Source organism: Pristiophorus japonicus, unplaced genomic scaffold (assembly GCF_044704955.1).
Source record: "Pristiophorus japonicus isolate sPriJap1 unplaced genomic scaffold, sPriJap1.hap1 HAP1_SCAFFOLD_476, whole genome shotgun sequence".
NCBI classification, from domain to species: Eukaryota; Metazoa; Chordata; class Chondrichthyes; family Pristiophoridae; genus Pristiophorus; species Pristiophorus japonicus.
In genome coordinates this window covers 255,365-280,243 of record NW_027254381.1, presented here as the reverse complement: position 1 = coordinate 280,243, position 24,879 = coordinate 255,365, and the positions used below count along the sequence as shown (strand labels likewise).

Genomic DNA, 24,879 nt, shown 5'->3' with positions numbered 1-24,879 from the left:
TGCGGCTGAAAAAGAGCTATCCAGCCTAATCACACTTTCCAGCTCTTGGTCCGTAGCCCTGTAGGTTAAAGCACTTCCAGTGCATATCCAAGTACTTTTGTAAATGCGATGAGGGTTTCTGCCCCAACTATTCTTTCAGGCAGTAAGTTCCAGACTCCCATCTCCCTCTGGAGGTTATGCTTGAACTGTGTAAAACACTAGTTAGGACACAGCTGGAGTACTCACACAGTTCTGGTCATCACGTTACCCTATTGGGCCAGCCCTTGCTCACCCTATTGGGCCAGCATAGGCTCATCCTATTGGGCCAGCCCAGGCTCAGCCGATTGGGCCAGCCCGAGCTCAACCTATTGGGCCAGCCCTGGCTCACCCTATTGGGCCAGCCCGGGCTCACCCAATTGGGCCAACATGGGCTCACCCTATTGGATTGGATGGGCTCACCCAATTGGGCCAGCAGAGAAAATCAGCAGCTCATTTAGTTTATTCTCACTCTGCGCACAGCGGGTGCAGAACTGAACCCAACCTTGTAAGCTGGCAATGCATCGTCACAGTCACACTGGGGAGAGGCTGTTCACCTGCTCTGAGTGTGGGAAGGGATTCATTCATTCATCCGACCTGCTGAGACAGCAGCGAGTTCACAAGTGGCTGCAGGGGTTGGTTTCTACTGTTCCTGCTGCTGTTAATCACATCCTAACTGAATCATGTTCATTCTGTCAGTTGGGGATTGTTTCTGCTGATGTTAATAACCCCTATAACTGGGCTGGAGTTTAATATTTTGATATTTCAAATAACAGAGTGTGTTGATATTTGATGACTCCAAAATAAGAAGAGGCTAATTGACATCCTGTTACTGATTGCTCCATTTTGGGCTTTTTCTCCTCTCCAACTCGGGATTATTTCAGTTCTTATACCTTCAGTTACTCTCAGGGGCAAGTCCCAGTTTCCCATACCTTCCAGAGTTGATCTCCTAGCCTTGGTATCCAGGGAAGGTGTTGATAACACGCCCAGGACCACGAAATATAAAACTCAGTCTGTTAATCACCTTCAGACACTGGACTTAGCGTGTGCCCCACAACATCTCTCTCACCTTCGATATGTGAATGGAGCATCACGCCTGCAAACCTGGTTTCAATTTGTATTTGAATCCACTCAGCAAACATATTTTTTTAAATACGTACATGTAAACCAATCACATCAAATAATTGGCAAAGATTTAGAGTCAACAAGATGAATAAGTAAACACATTATGGCACAATAAACCAGCTCTATATTCACAGGAGAAAGTCTGTTATCTAATTCCTCAAATGTCTGTTGGTGAGATGAGCGACTGAATCACTTTCCATGTGCAACAGCATCCATTCCCACTGTCCCCACATTTACAGTGTTGAGTCAGGTGGGTACATGAGTCTCACAGGCTGAACGATTGGTTGAAGGTGCATCCACACACACAACATGTGTCCTGTTTCTCCCCGCTGTGATTGGTGTTTTTACAAAGGCTGATGATAAGGTGATCCTGATCAATCCGGGAATCTGTCAAATCTTGACGCGATGTTTGGATTGAATTTCCCAGCTGCAGATCCTCCCCTTCTAATACCCTGCAAATAAATGGTGCTTACAAACATTGTTACTTTAAATACAGGATAGAAATTCAGAACAGACAATTCTAGATTCAACACAACATTCTGTCCCCTCCTATCCCCCCTAAGCTGTAAATTCCTTATTCTAGACACTCTCCCTTCATCCTCAATGTCTAAATTCAACATTCCTTTCATCGTCTGAGATTTATTGTCTCCAGAAAATGCTGAATCTGGCTGTGTGCCATTCCACAGACATTAGTTAACCTCTAGTGCCTCACCGTCAGTCGACTCAATGAGTGCCAGCAGGATTTCCACCTATGGTAGGCATCACAGCTTCAAATTCTGTCCTCAAATGACATCCACGCACTTCCCAGTTGAGGTCACTGGATCGGTATGAACTGTAAGGACACTGGCTGATTTGTACTCATATTTAGCCCAGTGGTACTGAGGACACTTATAATCCCTGAACTGCTGCCTTGCCTGAGATCAACTCACAGCCCAGATCATGGATCGAACTTGGGAACTTCCCAGTCAGTATTGCAGTGTTCTAAAATTTGGGGGGTTGGGAGAGAGTTAGAACAGAATATTTTGAAACAAATTTGACTCCACCTTTAACCAACACCTTCATCACACTGAACAATTCTGAAATCTTTCCAAATTATACAATTGGATCATCAAACACAGTGAGACATTTTAGAAAGGCTCAAGTCACTGAAATAGACAGCTTTACAATCACTGCACAGTACAGAAAGGAGCGACTGTTGATGGGAGCTCTGTTAGTGAAGTCCTCCGACACCCCAAGATAAACTGGACTGTCCCTTTAAATATAATGAGGCAGAGAAAGGGGAGTCCCTGTTCCTGTAAATATCTACCCCATTCCCCCAGGCAGTGGGAGGAGGAACAGCGTGCGGTCTCTTTATATCCTGATCCACCAAGCACCGCCGAATGAGCTAAAGCTCGTAGAATGTTGATCGCATCAGGTTACGCAGAACAACTGAAACGAGCACATAAAGTCTATATATATATCATAGCATATATATATATATATATATATATATATAGCATATATATATATATATTTTCTATATATATATAGTGTGTGTGTATACAAAGCACATCATTTTTAATGTTTGCTCATCAATTTCAGAGATAAATTATCTTCACCAATTATTTTCCAGCATTTTATTTCCATTTTGTTTACAATGCAATTGCAGAGTGTTTAATACCTTTCCCATTTATTGATAACCCATTGTCTTGTGTGCTCTTGTTTAGAAAATGATGTCACACTGACCATTCTGTTACCAAGGTGACCATGTCTGTCCGCAGTATTCAGTGGGAAAGGGGATTAAATCACACTGAGGATAATGAGCAGCCCCCCACCAGTCTCTGAGCTTTATTATCCAAGGATGTTTCCAGTAGAGTGGATAAGGGAGAACCAGTTGATGTGGTATATTTGGACTTTCAGAAGGCGTTCAACAAGGTCCCACACAAGAGATTGATGTGCAAAGTTAGAGCACATGGGATTGGGGGTAGTGTACTGACATGGATTGAGAACTGGTTGTCAGACAGGAAGCAAAGAGTAGGAGTAGGAGTAAATGGGTACTTTTCAGAATGGCAGGCAGTGACTAGTGGGGTACCGCAAGGTTCCGTGCTGGGGCCCCAGCTGTTTACACTGTACATTAATGATTTAGATGAGGGGATTAAATGTAGTATCTCCAAATTTGCGGATGACACTAAGTTGGGTGGCAGTGTGAGCTGCGAGGAGGATGCTGTGAGGCTGCAGAGCGACTTGGATAGGTTAGGTGAGTGGGCAAATGCATGGCGGATGAAGTATAATGTGGATAAATGTGAGGTTATCCACTTTGGTGGTAAAAACAGAGAGACAGACTATTATCTGAATGGTGACAGATTAGGAAAAGGGGAGGTGCAAAGAGACCTGGGTGTCATGGTACATCAGTCATTGAAGGTTGGCATGCAGGTGCAGCAGGCGGTTAAGAAAGCAAATGGCATGTTGGCCTTCATAGCAAGGGGATTTGAGTACAGGGGCAGGGAGGTGTTGCTACAGTTGTACAGGGCATTGGTGAGGCCACACCTGGAGTATTGTGTACAGTTTTGGTCTCCTAACCTGAGGAAGGACATTCTTGCTATTGAGGGAGTGCAGCGAAGGTTCACCAGACTGATTCCCGGGACGGCAGGACTGACCTATCAAGAAAGACTGGATCAACTGGGCTTGTATTCACTGGAGTTCAGAAGAATGAGAGGGGACCTCATAGAAACATATAAAATTCTGACGGATGTTCCCAATGTTGGGGAAGTCCAGAACCAGAGGTCACAGTCTAAGGATAAGGGGGAAGCCATTTAGGACTGAGATGCGGAGGAACTTCTTCACCCAGAGAGTGGTGAACCTGTGGAATTCTCTACCACAGAAAGTTGTTGAGGCCAATTCACTAAATATATTCAAAAAGGAGTTAGATGAAGTCCTTACTACTAGGGGGATCAAGGGGTATGGCGAGAAAGCAGGAATGGGGTACTGAAGTTGAATGTTCAGCCATGAACTCATTGAATGGCGGTGCAGGCTAGAAGGGCCGAATGGCCTACTCCTGCACCTATTTTCTATGTTTCTATGTTTCTATCACCTCACCATCACACAGAAGCTCCTGATATTTACCCCCAGTGTGGATCATTGGTGTAAGTGATGGTCAAAATGAAATTGTATGTGTGAAATAGGGATTGGGGTGAAGTAGGGGTTGGGGTGAGGGGCGTTGGAGAGTAGGGGTGAAGGAGGGGTTGTGATGAGGGGGTGAAGGAGGGGTTGGGGTGAGGGCATGGAGGAGGGGTTGGGGTGAGGGAGTGGAGGAGGGGTTGGGGTGAGGGGGTGAAGGAGGGGTTGGGGTGAGGGGAGTTGGAGTGAAGGGGTAAAGGAGGGGTTGGAGTGAGGGGGTGAAGGAGGGATTGGAGTGAGTGGGGTTGGGGTGAGAGGGTGAAGGAGGGGTTGGGGTGAGGGGGTGAAGGAGGGGTTGGGATGAGGGGTGAAGGAGGGGAGGGGGTGAAGGAGGGGTTGGGTTGAGGGGTTGGAGTGAGGGGGTTGGGGTGAGGGGGGTTGGGGTGAGGGGGTGAAGGAGGGGTTGGGGTGAGGGGATGGAGGAGGGGTTGGAGTGAGGGAGTGGAGGAGGGGTTGGGGTGAGGGGGGTTGGGGTGAGGGGGTGAAGGAGGGGTTGGGGTGAGGGGAGTTGGAGTGAAGGGGTAAAGGAGGGGTTGGGGTGAGGGGGTGAATGAGGGTTTGGGGTGAGGGGGTGAAGGAGGGGTTGGGGTGAGGGGGTGGAGGAGGGGTTGGGGCGAGCAGTTGGAGAGTAAGGGTGGCTGATGTGCAACCACATGTTAAAAAAATCCATGCACAGGCATCTTCCACCCTTCAGGATGTAGTTCGGGATCCAGAATATTCGGTCCTTCATTGAAAAACCTGTGAACTCATCCCTTTTCGGCATAGAAGCAAGTCATCCTCATTTCGACGGACTGTCTATGATGATGGTGATGGTGCAATGTTACCGAGAGGGTCCTTTAATTTGAAAATAACTTCAAGGTGTAAATGACCTTGATCTTTGCTGGAACAAAAAGAAGAACTCCAGTTATGTTCAACTTCTTATCTGCAGTAATGGATCTTGAATACCACAGCATGGTGACAAAATTGAATGTAAGACTTTTTGAAAAAAATGCCTGGAATTAATGATTTGGAATCATGTGTTATCTTCCACGACAGATTGCTCGATAGAGAAGATAAAGAACTTGCTGCAAACACATTGCAGATACCTTTTATATTGTTCAATCACAAAGGCTGGACATAGGTTTGTGTGAAAATAAAATTGACTATCTAAATAGATAGGAGTTGATGCTCAAGCATTCGGGAAGGGAAATGTAATCCATATAACCTAAGTTTGAGCTGTGGAGGGAAGACGTCTCACAGAGCGGTGCTATTTTTCCTTTTGTTTTTTTCTTGCAGAAGCAAGTGGAAGCGAGGTCGCAGGATGAAATATCGCAGCCAGCAAGGTCCAGGTGAACGAGGGAAGGCGAGTGTGCCTAGAATGCTGGGAAGCATCGCTGACCTACATTCTTCCCGGTTAAGCAACGCCTCGATTTCAAAATGTTCATGCTTGTTTTCAGTTCCCTCCATGGCCTCGCCCCTCCCTATCTCTCTAATCTTCCCCAGCCCCACAATCGCTGAGATATCTGCTCTCCTCTAATTCTGCCTTTTTGAGCATCCCTGATGGTAATCGCTCAACCTTCTGTTGCCTCGACCCCAAGCTCTAAAACCTCTCCGCCTCTCATTCCTCCTTTAATCTGCTCCTGAAAACCTATGTCTTTGACCAAGCTTTTGGTCACCTGTCCTGATATTTGCTTATGTGGCTTGGTGTCAAGTTTTTGTCTTATAATACACTGTGAAAATCCTTTGGACGTTTTACACATTAAAGGCATTATATAAATACAAGTTTTTGTTTTTGTTGTTGCTGATTCCCTTGATTTAACCTTTCATGGTATTATATAGAACACAGCACAGAAACAGGCCATTCGGTCCAACTGGTCCATGTCGGGGTTTAAACTCCACATGACCCTCCTCCCACCCGATCAACATATCCTCCTATTGCTCTACAGTGAGGAGATCCACAATCACTGGTTGCCTTCTGGTGCCCGTCCAAAGGGCCAATGTGTGAGGGTATGCAGTGATTGTTGGCAGCCTATTCAACCTTGGGGGCATCACAGTCCAAAACAACGCCCCCTTTGCAGACTTGGCCTTTGCTGCTGGGGTGAGTGGACAGTGATCAGTAGCAGGAGCCCAGGGCACTGAGGTTAACTGCAGTCTCCACAACTGCAGCCCAGGCTGGGATCCGCTGACAACCCCACAGTGAGCAGCTGGAATGTGAAACCTCTCCTGCACTTGGCAGCAAGGGAGGTCAAGGGTCAGCACAGAATCAATTCAACCTTGACCCCCAGCCTCCCTCACTCAGGAGAACCAAGTTGCACTTTTCATGGGCACGTTCCAGCGCGCGTCACCCTCGGCCGCCCGCCCACTGTTCCCGCGATCTCACTCCCCATTGGTCGGGAGCTCCCGTCAATCAGGCCGTGGGCCCGGGTCACGTGCCGCTCGAGTGCGCGCGCCGCCCAACGGCCGGAGGCGGAGAGAAGGTTCCAGAGCTGGGAGGAGGAGGAAGCGGCGGGGGCGCAGGGGAGCCCCCGGAACCGGCGGGGAGGCTTTCTAAACACCCGGGGTAGGCCTCAGGCCCCCAACAACAACCTGCGGCTCCGGCGTTTGCCCCGAGCTCGAGTGGGTCAGACCCTTCGGGGAGGCGGGAGGAGATTGTGGGGGCGGCGGAGGGTGTGGACCCGCGGGTGGGCCGGGGAGCTTCACCCACACCCGCTGTAGGCCTCAGGCCCCAATCACAGCCCACAGGCTGAGCCCGGCTTTGTTCCCCCCCCGCGGTGACAGGCCCAGGGGCTGGCTTACTCTGGCTGCCTGCCTCTCCTCCACGGTCAGGGAAGGAGGGAGAGAGAAAACGGGCAACTCGGGGCCAGTTAGTCTGACATCAGTCCTTGGGGGAAATGCTGCAATCCATTACTACACAAGTGTAACAGGGCACTGAGAAAATCAGGCTCTCAGTCTGCTCTCAACATGGTCTTGTGGGAGGGAAATCGTCTTTAATACATTTATTAAGCTTTTTGAGGATGTCAGCAGCAGGGTGGATGAAGGGGAACCAGTGGCTGTAATGTTGCAGGATTTCCAAAACACATTTGATGTGCCACATAAAATGCTAATTGAGAGCTCACGGAGTTGGGGGTAATATATTAGCACGGATAGAGGATTGGTTAACGGACAGAGAGTCGGGATACACGGGACATGTTCTGGTTGGCAGGCTGTAACTAGTGGGGTACTGCAAGGATCGGTCAGCTTTGGTCTTAGCTTTGCTTTGGCCTCAGCTATTTACAATCTATATTAAAGACTTGGATGAAGGGATCAAGTACAATGTATCCAAGTTTGCTGACGATACAAAGCCAGGTGGGAAAGTACACTGTGAGGAGGATGCAAAGAGCCTGCAAAGAGATATGGACAGGTCAAGAAAGTGGGCAATAAGGTGGCAGATGGAGTATAATGTGGGGAAATGTGAGGTTATTCACTTTGGTAGGAAGAATAGAAAAACAATATTTTTTAAATGGTGAAAAACTAATAAATGTTAGTGTTCAGAGAGATTCCGGTGTCCTTGTACAGGAAACACAGAGCGCTGGCATACAGGTACGGCAAGCAATCAGGAAGGCATATGGGCCTTTATTGCCAGGGGATTGGAGTACAAGAGCAAGGAAGTCTTGCTACAATTGTACAAGGCCTTAGTGAGTCCACACCTGCAGTACTGTGCACAGTTTTGATCTCCTTATCTGAGGAAGGATATACTTGCCTTAGAGAGAGTGCAATGGAGGTTCACCAGATTGATTCCCGGGATGGGGGGATTGTCCTATGAAGAGGGATTGAGCAGTATGGGCCTATACTCTCCGGAGTTTAGATGAATAAGAGGGGATCTCATTGAAACATGTAAAATTCTGAGGGGGATTGACAGGGTAGATGCTAACAGGTTGTTTCCCTCAGCTGGAGAGTCTAGAAATAGGGCCCACAGTCTCAGAATAAGGGGGTCGGCCATATAAGACTGTGATGAGGAGGAATTTCTTCACTCAGAGGTTTGTAAATCTTTGGAATTCTGTACCCCAAAGGGCTGTGGGTGTTGAGTATATTCAAGACTGAGATAGATAGATTGTTGGACTCGAGGGTGGGTGGGGTGGGGGGGCGCGGAAATCAAGGGATATGGAAATCAGGCAGGAAAGTGGAGCTGAGGTTGAAGATCAGCCATGAACATATTGAATGGCGGAGCAGGCCCAAGGGGCCGTATGGTCTATTCCTGCGCCTAATTCTTGTGGTCTGTTGTCTTGTCAGTGCCCGGATGGCCCTGGAGAGGGAACATGCGGTGTGCACTGGTTCCTTGATGTCTTCCGTGACCGTTGGCACCTCAGGGTACGGAGTGTCTCAAACACACTGGGAACAACATTCTGGTTTAGTTGGGAAGGTGCCCTTTGCTTTTGTTGCTTATTTTGTCGCCTTTTAATTTGATTGGATCACATGTTTGTGGGAACAAGAGAGGAAAGAATATTCCATGGAAGCTGGAATTGTCTGTTTTGATTTTCTGCCCTGGACTTACAGTGATGACTTTTGTGAACTCTTTTACAGGGTATTAGAAGGGGAGGATTTACAGACGGGAAATTCAAACCAAACATCACATCAAGATCTGACAGAGTCACTCGATTCATCAGGACCTGAATATCATCGGCCTTTGAAAGTGGAAGGAGAAATGTTTGCCTGTTCTGCCTGTGGGAAAAGATTTCAAATATCAGTGTGACTGGAAAAGCACCGAGACACACACACCCGAATGATATTGTTCCAGTGCACTGACTGTGGAAAGAGCTTTAACCAGTTACACAGCCTGAAAAAACATCGCACCATTCACCCTGGGGAGAAACCGTACACATGTTCTGTGGGGACCAGGCTTCAACTGGTCGTCCAACCTGGAGAGACACACGGACACCCCACACCATGGAGAAACCGTGGAAATGTGGGGACTGTGGGAAGGGGTTCAATTACCCATCCCTGTTGGAAACTCATCACTACAGTCACACCGGGGAGAGGTCGTTCTGCTCAGAGTGTGGGAAGGGATTCACTCGCTCATCCACCCTGTCGGCACACCAGCGTCACTGACACCACGTGGACTGGGAAAGTATGTTAAAGGGTAAGACTGTAGCAATGCAGTGGCAAACATTTAAGGAGATATTTCATAACTCTCAGCAAAGATTTATTCGTGCGAATCAAAGATGCTTAGAGAAGGCTGAACCATCCCTGGCTAACTAAGGAAGTAAAGGATGGTATCAAATTGAAAAAAAGCATGCAATGTTTTGAAGGACAGTGGAAGGCCAGAGGATTGGGAAATTGTTAGAAACCAGCAAAGGACGACTAAAAAATTGATGACAGAGAAGATAGCAGTTGAGAGCAAACTAGCAAGAAATATCAGTAAGAGCTTCTACAGGTATATAAAAAGGAACCAAGTAGCTAAAGTAAACATTGGTCCTTTAGAGGATGAGACTGGAGAATTAATAATGGGAAACATGGAAATGGCAGAGATTTTGAACAAATATTTTGTGTTGGTCTTCACGGTAGAGGACACTAAAAACATCCCAATGGTTGATAATCAAGGAGCTATTGTGGTGGTGAGGGTGGGATGAGGGGTGGACTTAAAACAGTCACTATCACTAGAGATAAAGTACTCAGCAAACAAATGGGACTAAAGGTGGACAAGTCTCCTGGACCTGATGGCATGCATCCTAGGGTCTTAAAAGAAGTGGCTGCAGAGATAGTGCATGCATTGGTTGTAATCTACCAAAATTACCTGAATTCTGGAGAGGTCCCAGTGGACTGAAAAACTGCAAATGTTACATTCCTATTCAAGAGACGGAGACAGAAAGCAGGAAACTATAGACCAGTTAGCCTAGCATGTCATTGGGAAAATACTGGAGTCCACATCATTAAGGAAGTAGTAGCAGGTCATTTAGAAAATCATATTGCAGTCAAGCAGAGTCAGCATGGTTTTTTGAAAGGGAAATCATGTTTGACAAATTTGCTGGAGTTGTTTGAGGATGTAACGAGCAGAGTGGATAAAGGAGAACCAGTTGATGTCATATATTTGGATTTCCAGAAAGCATTCGATAAGGTGCCACACAAAAGGTTACTGCACAAACTAAGAGCTCACAGGGTTGGGGGTAATATATTAGCATGGATAGAGGATTGGTTAACTAACAAAAAACAGAGAGTCAGGATAAATGGGTCATTTTCAGGTTGGTAAACTGTAACTAGTGGTGTGCCACAGGGATCAGTGCTGGGGCTTCAACTATTTATAATTTATATTAATGACTTGGATGAAGGGACTTAGTGTAATGCAGCCAAATTTGCTGCTGATACAAAGATAAGTGGAAAGCAAGTTGTGAGGAGGACGCGAAGAATCTACAAAGGGATTTGGATAGGCTCAGTGAATCGGCAAAAATCTGGCAGATGGACTATAATGTGTTAAAATGTCAGGTTATCCCCTTTGGTAGGAAAAATAAAAAATATATTATTTAAAAATGAGGACGATTACAAAATGCTGTAGTACAAAGAGATCTGGGCGTTCTTATACATGAAACGCAAAAAGTTAGCATGCAGGTACAGCAAACAATCAGGAAGGCAAATGGAATGTTGGCCTTTATTGCAAGGGGGATGGAGTATAAAAGTAGGGAAGCCCTGCTGCACCTGTACAGGGCGTTGGTAAGACCACACCTGGAGTACTGCGCACAGTTTTGGTCTGGACTTGTCTCCATTCCTGTGCCGAGGGGATTGCTACACCGGACGGGAGGGGCAACATTTGGGGACACTGATTCCCCACTAATTCCCATTCCCCTTTCTGGTGGATAATGGAGGGGCCACTGTGTGTAATGTGCAAGTCAGTAAGAATTGTTAGCAAGCTCTTTCTAATTGGAGATGTTCTTCAGTGGAAACTTTCATACTATTGTAGATTTTGTATCAAAGATCAACTTAGGATTAAAGTAAAAGTTCATAATTTTATTGCAAACTAAATTTCTGTTGAGAGTCGCTGAATTAAGGGGAAAGATAACACACAGTGTTTCTTAAATGGACACTGCAGCCCCAAGAACACAATCAGGAATATATCCAGAATATTAAAGTCCAGCCCAGTTATAGGGTTATTAACATCAGCCGAAACAAACTCCAACTGTCACAATGAACATGGTTCAATCGGGATGTGATTAACAGCAGCAATAACAGCAGATTCCAACCCCTGCAGTCACTTGTGAACTCGTTGGTGTGTCAGCAGGTCGGATGATGTAGCGAATCCCTTCCCACACTCTGAGCAGGTGAACGGCCTCTCCCCATTGTGAACTTGCTGGTGTGTCAGCAGGTCGGATGACGAAGTGAATCCCTTCCCACATTCAGAGCAGGTGAACAGCCTCTCGCCAGTGTGATTGCGTCGATGAATTTCCAGCTTAAACGGTTTTCTGAATACCTTCCCACAGTCCCCACATTTCCACGGTTTCTCCATGGTGCGGGTATCCTTGTGACTCTCCATGGTTGGACAATCAGTTGTGAATGGTGCGATATTTTTTCAGGCTGTGAAACTGGCTAAAGCTCTTTCCACAGGCAGTGCACTGGAACACTCGGGTGTGTGTGTCTCAGTGCCTTTCCAGTCACACTGATATTTGAAATTATTTCCCACAGGAGGAACAGACAAACATTTATCCTTCCATTTTCAGAGGCCAATATTCAGGTCCTGATGAATCGATTGACTTCGTCAGATTTTGACGCGATGTTTAGTTTGTGTTTCCTGTCTGAAAATCTCCCCTTCTAATACGCTGTAAAAGGAGGTAACAAAACTCATCACTGTCAGTAAAAGACAGAAATTCAGAATATACACATCTAGTTTCCATGGAACATTCTTTCCTCTCTTGTTCTTCCAAAGCTGTAAATCCCTGCCCCACACATTGTCCCTCCTGCTGTGCTGAAATCCAAATCAACACACATTTCTAGACTGTTTCTCCTCCACTCCCAGTTTTCACCCACAAATTCTGGCTGGGTTCAGGTCTACACTCACTGGTTCTCCTTCCCTGAAGGAACAGTGCAGATGGAGCTGTACTCTGTATCTAACCCTTGCTGTACCTGTCCTGGGAGTGTATGATGGGACAGTGTAGAGGGAGCTTTACTGTGTATCTGGCTCTTGCTGTATCAACATGAGAATGTTTGATGGGACAGTGTAGAGGGAGCTTTCCTCGATATCTAACCCTTGCTGTACCTGCCCTGGGGATGCTTGCTTGGACAATGTAGAGGGATCTTTGCTTTGTAATTAACACGAGCTGTCCCATCCTGGGAGTTTTTGGATGGTACAGTGTAGAGGGAGCTTTACTCTGTATCTAACCTGTGCTGTACCAGCTGTGGGAGTGTTTAATGGACCAGGGTAGAGGGAGCTTTATGCTGTATCTGGGAGCTTTACTCTGTATCTAAATGATGCTGTACTTGCCCTGTGCGTTTTTGATGGTAATTGCAGAGCAAGCTTTGCTCTATCTAAACTGTGCAGCATGTGCCCTGGGAGTGATTGATGGGAAGGAATAGAGTGAGATTTTCTCTATCTAACCCGTGCTGTACCTGCCCTAGGCGTGTCTAATTAGTGAGTGGAGACCAGAAGCACAAACGAATATAAGGAATAGGAGCATCAGCAGGCCATACTGCCCCTCGAACCTGCTCCGCCACCCAACACGATCATGGCTGATCCGATCATGGACTGGGAGAAATTTAGAACTCAGCAGAGGAGGACAAAGGGTTTGATTAGGGCAGGGAAAATGGAGTACGAGAAGAAGCTTGCAGGGAACATTAAGGCGGATTGCAAAAGTTTCTGTAGGTATGTAAAGAGAAAAAGGTTAGTAAAGACAAACGTAGGTCCCCTGCAGTCAGAATCAGGGGAGGTCATAACTGGGAACAAAGAAATGGCAGACCAATTGAACAAGTACTTTGGTTCGGTATTCACGAAGGAGGACATAAACAACCTTCCGGATATAAAAGGGGTCAGAGGGACGAGTAAGGAGGAGGAACTGAGGGAAATCTTTATTAGTCGGGAAATTGTGTTGGGGAAATTGATGGGATTAAAGGCCGATAAATCCCCAGGGCCTGATGGACTGCATCCCAGAGTACTTAAGGAGGTGGCCTTGGAAATAGTGGATGCATTGACAGTCATTTTCCAACATTCCATTGACTCTGGATCAGTTCCTCTCGAGTGGAGGGTAGCCAATGTAACCCCACTTTTTAAAAAAGGAGGGAGAGAGAAAACAGGGAATTATAGACCGGTCAGCCTGACCTCAGTAGTGGGTAAAATGATGGAATCAATTATTAAGGATTGCATAGCAGCGCATTTGGAAAATGGTGACATGATAGGTCCAAGTCAGCATGGATTTGTGAAAGGGAAATCATGCTTGACAAATCTTCTGGAATTTTTTGAGGATGTTTCCAGTAAAGTGGACAAAGGAGAACCAGTTGATGTGATATATTTGGACTTTCAGAAGGCTTTCGACAAGGTCCCACACAAGAGATTAATGTGCAAAGTTAAAGCACATGGGATTGGGGGTAGTGTGCTGACGTGGATTGAGAACTGGTTGTCAGACAGGAAGCAAAGAGTAGGAGTAAATGGGTACTTTTCAGAAAGGCAGGCAGTGACTAGTGGGGTACCGCAAGGTTCTGTGCTGGGGCCCCAGCTGTTTACATTGTACATTAATGATTCAGACGAGGGGATTAAATGTAGTATCTCCAAATTTGCGGATGACACTAAGTTGGGTGGCAGTGTGAGGTGCGAGGAGGATGCCATGAGGCTGCAGAGTGACTTGGATAGGTTAGTTGAGTGGGCAAATGCATGGCAGATGAAGTATAATGTGGATAAATGTGAGGTTATCCACTTTGGTGGTAAAAGCAGAGAGACAGACTATTATCTGAATGGTGACAGATTAGGAAAAGGGGAGGTGCAACGAGATCTGGGTGTCATGGTACATCAGTCATTGAAGGTTGGCATGCAGGTACAGCAGGCGGTTAAGAAAGCAAATGTCATGTTGGCCTTCATAGCGAGGAGATTTGAGTACAGGGGCAGGGAGGTGTTGCTACAGTTGTACAGGGCCTTGGTGAGGCCACACATGGAGTATTATGTACAGTTTTGGTCTCCTAACTTGAGGAAGGACATTCTTGCTATTGAGGGAGTGCAGCAAAGATTTACCAGACTGATTCCCGGGATGGTGGGACTGACCTATCAAGAAAGACTGGATCAACTGGGCTTGTATTCACTGGAGTTCAGAAGAATGAGAGGGGACCTCATAGAAACGTTTAAAATTCTGACGGGTTTAGACAGGTTAGATGCAGGAAGAATGTTCCCAATGTTGGGGAAGTCCAGAACCAGGGGTCACAGTCTAAGGATAAGGGGTAAGCCATTTAGGACCGAGATGAGGAGAAACTTCTTCACCCAGAGAGTGGTGAACCTGTGGAATTCTCTACCACAGAAAGTAGTTGAGGCCAATTCACTAAATATATTCAAAAGGGAGTTAGATGAAGTCCTTACTACTCGGGGGATCAAGGGGTATGGCGAGAAAACAGGAAGGGGGTACTGAAGTTTCATGTTCAACCATGAACTCATTGAATGGCAGTGCAGGCTAGAAGGGCTGAATGGCCTACTCCTGCACCTATTTTCTATGTTTCTAGGTCCAATTCCCTGCGCTCCCTATAACTCTTTATCCCCTTATCAGTTAATAAACTGTCTATCTCTGACTTAAATTTATTCAATGTCCCGGCTTCCACAGCTCTCTGAGGCAGCGAATTCCACAGATTTACAACCCTCAGAGAAGAAATTCCTCCTCATCTCAGTTTTAAATGGGCGGCCCCTTATTCTAAGATCATGCCCTCTAGTTCGAGTCTCACCTATCGGTGGAAACATCCTCTTTGCATCCACCTTGTCAAGCCCCCTCATAATCTTATGCGTTTCGATAAGATAACCTCTCATTCATCTGAATTCCAACGAGTAGAGGCCCAACCTACTCAACCTTTCCTCATAAGTCAACCCCCTCATCTCTGGAATCAACTGACTGAACCTTCTCTGAACTGCCTCCAAAGCATGTATATCCTTTCGTAAATATGGAAACCAAAACTGCACGCAGTATTCCAGGTGTGGCCTCACCAATACCCTGTATAACTGTAGCAAGACTTCCCTGCTTTTATACTCCATCCCCTTTGCAATAAAGGCCAAGATTCCATTGGCCTTCCTGATCACTTGCTGTACCTGCATACTAACCTTTTGTGTTTCATGCACAAGTACCCCCAGGTACCACTGTACTGCAGCACTGCAATTTTTCTCCATTTAAATAATAACTTGCCCTTTGATTTTTTTTCTGCCAAAGTGCATAACCTCACACTTTCCAACATTATACTCCATCTGCCACATTTTTGCCCACTCACTTAGCCTGTCTATGTCCTTTTGCGGGTTTTTTGTGTCCTCCTCGCACATTGCTTTTCCTCCCATCTTTGTATCATCAGCAAACTTGGCTATGTTACGCTCAGTCCCTTCTTCCAAGTCGTTAATATAGATTGTAAATAGTTGGGGTCCCAGCACTGATCCCTGCAGCACCCCACTAGTTACTGATTGCCAACCCGAGAATGAACCATTTATCCCGACTCTCTGTTTTCTGTTAGTTAGCCAATTCTCTATCCATGCTAATCATCATCATAGGCAGTCCCTCGGAATCGAGGACGACTGGCTTCTGCTCTTAGAATGAGTCCTTAGGTGGCTGAACAGTCCAATACGAGAGCCACAGTCCCTGCCACAGGTGGGACAGACAATCGTTGAGGGTATGGGACACGTTTGCTGCACATTCTTTCCACTGCCTGCGCTTGTTTTCTGCATCCTCTCGGCGATGAGACTCAAGGCGTTCAGCGCCCTCCCGGATGCACTTCCTCAACTTAGGGTGGTCTTTGGCTAGGGACTCCCAGGTGTCGGTGGGGATGTTGGACTTTATCAGGGAGGCTTTGAGGGTGTCCCTGTAACGTTTCCTCTGTCCATCTTTGGCTTGTTTGCCATGAAGGAGTTCCGAGTAGAGCGCTTGCTTTGGGAGTGTCGTCCCTGGCATGAGGACAGTGTGGCCTGCCCAGTGGAGCTGATCAAGTGTGGTCAGTGCTTCAATGCTGGCCTGGTCGAGGACACTAATGTTGGTGCGCCTGTCCTCCCAGGGGATTTGTAGGATCTTGCAGAGGCATCGTTGGTGATATTTCTCCAGTGATTTGAGGTGTCTACTGTAGATGGTCCATGTTCTGAGCCATACAGCAGAAAAATACCCCAGCTATTTACAATATACATTAATGATTTGGATGAAGGAATTGAGTGTAATATCTCCAAATTTGCAGATGACACTAAACTGGGTGGCGGTGTGAGCTATGAGGAGGACGCTAAGAGGCTTGAGGGTGACTTGGACAGGTTAGGTGAATCGCCAAATGCATGGCAGATGCAGTATAATGTGGATAAATGTGAGGTTATCCACTTAGGGGGCAAAAACATGAAGGCAGATTATTATCTGACTGGTGGTAGATTAGGAAAAGGGGAGGTGCAATGAGACCTGGGTGTCATTGAAAGTTGGCATACAGGTACAGCAGGCGGTGAAGAAGGCAAATGGTATGTTGGTCTTCATAGCTCGGTATTTTGAGAATATGAGCAGGGAGGTCTTACTGCAGTTGTACAGGGCCTTGGTGAGGTCTCACCTGGAATATTGTTTTCAGTTTTGGTCTGCTAATCTGAGGAAGGATGTTCTTGCTATTGAGGGAGTGCAGGGGAGGTTCACCAGACTGATTCCCGGGATGGCTGGACTGACATATGAGGAGAGACTGGATCGATTGGGCCTTTATTCACTGGAGTTGAGAAGGATGAGAGGGGATCTCATAGAAACATATAAAATTCTGACGGGACTGGACAGGTTAGATGCAGGAAGAATGTTCCCGATGTTGGGGAAGTCCAGAACCAGGGGACATAGTCTGAGGATAAGGGATAAGCTATTTAGGACTGAGATGAGGAGAAACTTCTTCACTGAGAGTTGTTAACCTGTGGAATTCCCTACCGCAGCGAGTTGTTGATGCCAGTTCATTGGATATATTCAAGAGGGAGTTAGATATGGCCCTTACGGCTAAAGGTATCAAGGGTATGGAGAGAAAGCAGGAAAGGGGTTCTGAGGTGAATGATCAGCCATGATCTTATTGAATGGTGGTGCAGGCTCGAAGGACCGAATGGCCTACTCCTGCACCTATTTTCTACATTTCTATGTTTCTATGTATCTATCCCATGCTGTACCTGCCCTGGAAGTGTCTGATGGGAGAGTGTAGAGAGAGCTTAGCTCTGTATCCAACCCTTGCTGTACTTACCTTGGAAGTGTCTAATGGACAGTGTAGAGGGAGCTTTGCTCTGTATCTATCCCTTGCTGTACCTGCCCTGGGAGTGTTTGATGGGACAGTGTAGAGAGAGCTTAGCTTTGTATCCAACCCTTGCTGTACCTGCCCTGGAAGTGTCTGATGGGACAGAGTAGAGGGAGCTTTGCTCTATATCTATCCCTTGCTGTACCTGCCCTGGGAGTGTTTGATGGGACAGTGTAGAGGGAGCTTTGCTCTGTATCTATCCCATGCTGTACCTGCCCTGGAAGTGTCTGATGGGAGAGTGTAGAGAGAGCTTAGCTTTGTATCCAACCCTTGCTGTACCTGCCCTGGAAGTGTCTGATGGGAGAGTGTAGAGGGAGCTTTGCTCCCTGTCTATCCCTTGTTGTACCTGCCCTGGAGTGTTTGAGGGAACAGAGTAGAGGGAGCTTTGCTCTATATCTTTCCCTTTCTGTACATATCCATTATCCCTACTCTCTGTCTCCTGCAGTTTTGCCAATTTCCTAATCAGGTCAATAATTTGCCCCCAATTCTGTGACTTCTACCTTGAATAACAGTCTCTATGTGGGACTTTATCAAATGCCTTCTGGAAATCCATATCAATAAAATTACACCAAACTAATAGCGAATTATTTCTCCCATTGAATTATTTTTAGTATCGCTTCGCTCATTGGTATTTTCCCAATACCTTCCCTGAATCCCAAGGCTAGGAAAGACACTCTGGAAGGTATGGGGAGCTGGGACTTGTCAATGATAGTAACCTAATGTATAAAAACTGAGATAATCTAGAGTGAGAAAGGAGAAAAGGCCCCAAAATGAAGCAGTGGGTAACAGAACATCAATTAGTCTCCTATGTCTTACAGAAATAAAGAACATAAGAAATAGCAGCAGGAGTAGGTCATATCACCCCTTGAGCCTGCTCCGCCATTCAATAAGATCACGGTTAATCTTTTATCTCAACTCCACTTTGCTGCACTATCCCCATAGCCCTTGATTCCCCAAATGTACAAAAATCTATCCGTCTCTACCTTGAATATACTCAACGACTGAGCTTCCACACCTCTCTGGGGTAGAGAATTCCAAAGATTCACCGCCCTCTGAGTGAAGAAGTTTCTCCTCATCTCAGTCCCAAATGGCCGACCCCTTATTCTGAAAATGTAACACCTGGTTCTAGACTGCACAGCCAGGGGAAACATCCACCCTGTCAAGCCCTGTAAGTATTTTATATGTTGCAATGAGATCACCTCTCATTCTTCTACATTCATAAGAACATAAGAAATAGGAACAGGAGTAGGCCATAAGGCCCCTCGAGCCTCCTCTACCATTTAATAAGATCATGGCTGATCTGATCATGGACTCAGCTTTACTTCCCTGCCCGCTCCCCATAACCCCTTATTGTTTAAGGAACTGTCTTAAATTTATTCAATGTCCCAGCTTCCACAGCTCTCTGAGGCAGCGAATTCCACAGATTTACAACCCTCTGAGAGAAGACATTTCTCCTCATCTCAGTTTTAAATGGCAGCCCCTTATTCTAAGATCATGCCCTCTAGTTCTAGTCTCCCCCATCAGTGGAAACATCCTCTCTGCATCCACCTTGTCACGCCCCCTCATAATCTTATACGTTTCAATAAGATCCCAGAGAATATAGGCCCAGTCTCCTCAATCTCTCCTCATAGGGCAACCACCCCCCCAGCCCCCACAATCCCAGGAAGCAGTCTGGTGAACCTTCATTGCACTCCCGCTATGGCAAGTATATCCTTTCCTGGGTAAGGGGACCAAACCTGTACACAATACTCCAGGTGTGGTCTCACCAGAGGCCTAAATAACTGCAGTAAGACATCTTTACTCTTATCCTCAAATCCTCTTGTAATAAAGGCCAACATACCATTTGCTTTCTTAATTTCTTGCTGTACCTGCATGTTAACTTTCAGTGATTTGTGTACAAGGACACCCAGGTCCCTCTGAACACCAACATTTCCCAATCTCTCACCATTTTAAAAGTACTCTGCTTTTCTATTTTCCCTACCAAAGTGGATAACTTCACATTTCTCCACATTATATTCCATTTTCCATGTTCTTACCCACTCACTGAGACTGTCAAAAACCCCTTGAAGCCTCTTTGCATCCTCCTCACAACTTATATTCCCACCGAGCTTTGTGTCATCAGCAAACTTGGATACTCAGGTTGAACCTCCCTGGTCCGGCAACCTCCCTGGTCTGGCATCATTCCCGGCGAGGGGTCGCGACCCACGCTGGGTCCCGGGGCTGGCCGCTTCTCTTTCCCCCCACCCACCACCCCCCCATCTCCTGGTCGGGTCGGAGAGGGAGCGAGAAGTGTGGTAACCGAAGCTGGGCCTGAAATGCTGCGCAGTGGGCTACAGGACACAGTGCCCCCACCCCCCCCCCCCCAACTCCTGGGACACAGGACATATCATTTCCCCCCCCGGGACACAGGAGACAAAGTGCCCTCCCCCCGGGACACACTGTGTGCAACAGCTGCATGGCACCTCGTGTTAACTGGACTCTGACGTGGATTGCAGTGAATGGAGCAGAAACCTGTCCGGAAACATTACTGACAATGGGATTTTAAAATCTGGGGGTCTGTGTAATCTCCCGTGGTCTGGAAAATTCTCTGGTCCGGCACCGGTCAGGTTCCGAGGGTGCCGGACTGGAGAGGTTCAACCTGTGTTACATAGAAACATAGACAATAGGTGCAGGAGTAGGCCATTCGGCCCTTCGAGCCTGCACCGCCATTCAACAAGATCATGGCTGATCACTCACCCCAGAAACTCCCCCCCCCCACCTCCACACCTCCCCCGACCCCCCCCCCAGACGAAAGGACCACATCCAACTCCCTCCCGAACACATCTAATGAATTGGCACCAACAACTCTCCGCGGCAGGGAACCCCACAGGCCAACAACTCCCCGAGTGAAGAAGTCTCTCCCAATCCCAGCCCCAAACAGCCCACCCCCCGGCTCCGGACATAAGAACAAAGAATTAGGAACAGGAGTAGGCCATCTAGCCCCTCGAGCCTGCTCCGCCATTCAATAAGATCATGGTTGATCTGGACGTGGACTCGGCTCCACTTACCCGCCCTCTCCCCGTAACCCTTAATTCCCTTATTGGTTAAAAATCTATCTATCTTTGACTTGAAAACATTCAATGAGCTAGCCTCAACTGCTTCCTTGGGCAGAGAATTCCACAGATTCACAACTCTCTGGGAGAAGAAATTCTTTCTCAACTCGGTTTTAAATTGGCTCCTCCGTATTTTGAGGTTGTGCCCCCTAGTTCTAGTCTCCCTTACCAGCGGAAACAACCTCTCTGCCACTATCTTGTCTATCCCAGTCAGTCGAGGAGGCGGGAGCTCGGAGCAGCGCGAGTCCGGGGTCGGCGAGAGGCCTATAAAGGCCAGCGGGAGTCGAGCAGTTCGAGCAGTCAGTCGAGGAGCCGGGAGCTCGGAGCAGCGCGAGTCTGGGGTCGGCGAGAGGCCTATAAAGGCCAGCGGGAGTCGAGCAGTTCGAGCAGTCAGTTGAGGAGGCGGGAGCTCGGAGCAGCGCGAGTCCGGGGTCGGCGAGAGGCCTATAAAGGCCAGCGGGAGTCAGGCAGTTCGAGCAGTCAGTCGAGGAGGCGGGAGCTCGGAGCAGCGCGAGTCCGGGGTCAGCGAGAGGCCTTTAAAGGCCAGCGGGAGTTGAGCACTTCGAGCAGTCAGTCGAGGAGGCGGGAGCTCAGAGCAGCGCGAGTCCGGGGTCGGCGAGAGGCGTACCGGTGCAGCTACAGGGAGAAGGCAAAGAAAGAAACAAAGGTGACGTCACAGCCTAGGGGGTAAGTGATTGGTGAGTAGTTTTTCTTTTTCTTCTCATATTAGTCAGTAACTTTTAACATTGTTGTTGCCAATTTAAGTGTATCTAAGGGTTAAGTCATGGCAGGAGAGCTCGGTCGGGTGTTATGCTCCTCCTGTACCATGTGGGAACTCAGGGACACTTCCGGTGTCCCTGACGACTACGTGTGCAGGAAGTGTATCCACCTCCAGCTCCTGACTGTCCGTGTTGCGGAGTTGGAGCTGAGGGTGGATTCGCTCTGGAGCATCCACGATGCTGAGAATGACGTGAGTATCACGTGTAGTGAGTTGGTCTTACCGCAGGGAAAGGGTCCACAGCCAGCTAGGGAATGGAAGACCAGCAGGAAGTGTAGTGCAAGGAAAGTAGTGCAGGGGTCCCCTGTGGTCATCCCCCTGCAAAACAGATACACTGTTTTGAGTACTGTTGAGGGGGATGACTCATCAGGGGAGGGCAGCAGCAGCCAAGTTCATGGCACTGTGGCTGGCTCTGCTGCACAGGAGGGCAAGAAAAAGAGTGGGACAGCAATAGTGATAGGGGATTCAATGGTGAGGGGAATAGATAGGCGTTTCTGCGGCCGCGACCGAGACTCCAGGATGGTATGTTGCCTCCCTGGTGCAAGGGTCAAGGATGTCTCGGAGCGGGTGCAGGACATTCTGAAATGGGAGGGAGAACAGCTAGTTGTCGTAGTGCACATTGGTACCAACGACATAGGTAAAAAAAGGGATGAGGTCCTACGAAAAGAATTTAAGGAGCTAGGAGCTAAATTAAAAAGTAGGACCTAAAAAGTAGTAATCTCGGGATTGCTACCAGTGCCACGTGATAGTCAGAGTAGGAATCGCAGGATAGCGCAGATGAATACGTGGCTTGAGCAGTGGTGCAGCAGGGAGGGATTCAAATTCCTGGGGCATTGGGACCGGTTCTGGGGGAGGTGAGACCAGTACAAACCGGACGGTCTGCACCTGGGCAGGACCGGAACCAATGTCCTAGGGGGAGTGTTTGCTAGTGCTGTTGGGGAGGATTTAAACTAATATGGCAGGGGGATGGGAACCAATGCAGGGAGACAGAGGGAAACAAAACGGAGGCAAAAGCAAAAGACAGAAAGGAGATGAGGAAAAGTGGAGGGCGGAGAAACCCAAGGCAAAGAACAAAAAGGGCCACTGTACAGCAAAATTCTAAAAGGACAAAGGGTGTTAAAAAAACAAGCCTGAAGGCTTTGTGTCTTAATGCAAGGAGTATCCGCAATAAGGTGGATGAATTAATTGTGCAATTAGATGTTAATAAATATGATGTGATTGGGATTACGGAGACGTGGCTCCAGGATGATCAGGGCTGGGAACTCAACATTCAGGGGTATTCAACATTCAGGAAGGATAGAATAAAAGGAAAAGGAGGTGGGGTAGCATTGTTGGTTAAAGAGGAGATTAATGCAATAGTTAGGAAAGACATTAGCTTGGATGATGTGGAATCTATATGGGTAGAGCTGCAGAACACCAAAGGGCAAAAAACGTTAGTAGGAGTTGTGTACAGACCTCCAAACAGTAATAGGGATGTTGGAGAGGGCATCAAACAGGAAATTAGGGGTGCATGCAATAAAGGTGTAGCAGTTATAATGGGTGACTTTAATATGCACATAGATTGGGCTAGCCAAACTGGAAGCAATACGGTGGAGGAGGATTTCCTGGAGTGCATAAGGGATGGTTTTCTAGACCAATATGTTGAGGAACCAACTCGGGGGGAGGCCATCTTAGACTGGGTGTTGTGTAATGAGAGAGGATTAATTAGCAATCTCATTGTGCGAGGCCCCTTGGGGAAGAGTGACCATAATATGGTGGAATTCTGCATTAGGATGGAGAATGAAACAGTTAATTCAGAGACCATGGTCTAGAACTTAAAGAAGGCTAACTTTGAAGGTATGAGGCGTGAATTGGCTAGGATAGATTGGCGAATGATACTTAGGGGGTTGACTGTGGATGGGCAATGGCAGACATTTAGAGACTGCATGGATGAATTACAACAATTGTACATTCCTGTCTGGCGTAAAAATAAAAAAGGGAAGGTGGCTCAACCGTGGCTATCTAGGGAAATCAGGGATAGTATTAAAGCCAAGGAAGTGGCATACAAATTGGCCAGAAATAGCAACGAACCTGGGGACTGGGAGAAATTTAGAACTCAGCAGAGGAGGACAAAGGGTTTGATTAGGGCAGGGAAAATGGAGTACGAGAAGAAGCTTGCAGGGAACATTAAGGTGGATTGCAAAAGTTTCTATAGGTATGTAAAGAGAAAAAGGTTAGTAAAGACAAACGTAGGTCCGATGCAGTCAGAATCAGGGGAAGTCATAACGGGGAACAAAGAAATGGCAGACCAATTGAACAAGTACTTTGGTTCGGTATTCACTAAGGAGGACACAAACAACCTTCCGGATATAAAAGGGGTCAGAGGGTCTAGTAAGGAGGAGGAACTGAGGGAAATCTTTATTAGTCGGGAAATTGTGTTGGGGAAATTGATGGGATTGAAGGCCGATAAATCCCCAGGGCCTGATGGACTGCATCCCAGAGTACTTAAGGAGGTGGCCTTGGAAATAGCGGATGCATTGACAGTCATTTTCCAACATTCCATTGACTCTGGATCAGTTCCTATGAAGTGGAGGGTAGCCAATGTAACCCCACTTTTTAAAAAAGGAGGGAGAGAGAAAACAGGGAATTATAGACCGGTCAGCCTGACCTCAGTAGTGGGTAAAATGATGGAATCAATTATTAAGGATGTCATAGCAGTGCATCTGGAAAATGGTGACATGATAGGTCCAAGTCAGCATGGATTTGTGAAAGGGAAATCATGCTTGACAAATCTTCTGGAATTTTTTGAGGATGTTTCCAGTAAAGTGGACAAAGGAGAACCAGTTGATGTGGTATATTTGGACTTTCAGAAGGCTTTCGACAAGGTCCCACACAAGAGATTAATGTGCAAAGTTAAAGCACATGGGATTGGGGGTAGTGTGCTGACGTGGATTGAGAACTGGTTGTCAGACAGGAAGCAAAGAGTAGGAGTAAATGGGTACTTTTCAGAATGGCAGGCAGTGACTAGTGGGGTGCCGCAAGGTTCTGTGCTGGGGCCCCAGCTGTTTACATTGTACATTAATGATTTAGACGAGGGGATTAAATGCAGTATCTCCAAATTTGCGGATGACACTAAGTTGGGTGGCAGTGTGAGCTGCGAGGAGGATGCTATTAGGCTGCAGAGTGACTTGGATAGGTTAGGTGAGTGGGCAAATGCATGGCAGATGAAGTATAATGTGGATAAATGTGAAGTTATCCACTTTGGTGGTAAAAACAGAGAGACAGACTATTATCTGAATGGTGACAGATTAGGAAAAGGGAAGGTGCAACGAGACCTGGGTATCATGGTAC

The 24,879-nt window shown here is 47.1% G+C and overlaps 1 protein-coding gene across 9 annotated transcripts in view; it reads left to right on the top strand.

Annotated features, from left to right (window-relative positions):
• The first annotated feature begins 6,699 nt into the window (after positions 1 to 6,699).
• The window catches only part of LOC139252676 (zinc finger protein 239-like), a 111,017-nt gene continuing 92,837 nt past the window's right edge, over positions 6,700 to 24,879 (top strand). Inside the window, exons 1-2 of one of the 9 annotated variants that reach the window (XM_070873456.1) lie at positions 6,700 to 6,835; positions 8,836 to 9,379. The gene's annotated coding sequence lies outside the window, so the exon portion shown is untranslated. The other 8 variants (XM_070873451.1, XM_070873455.1, XR_011591503.1 and 5 more) reach the window with 8 other exon arrangements.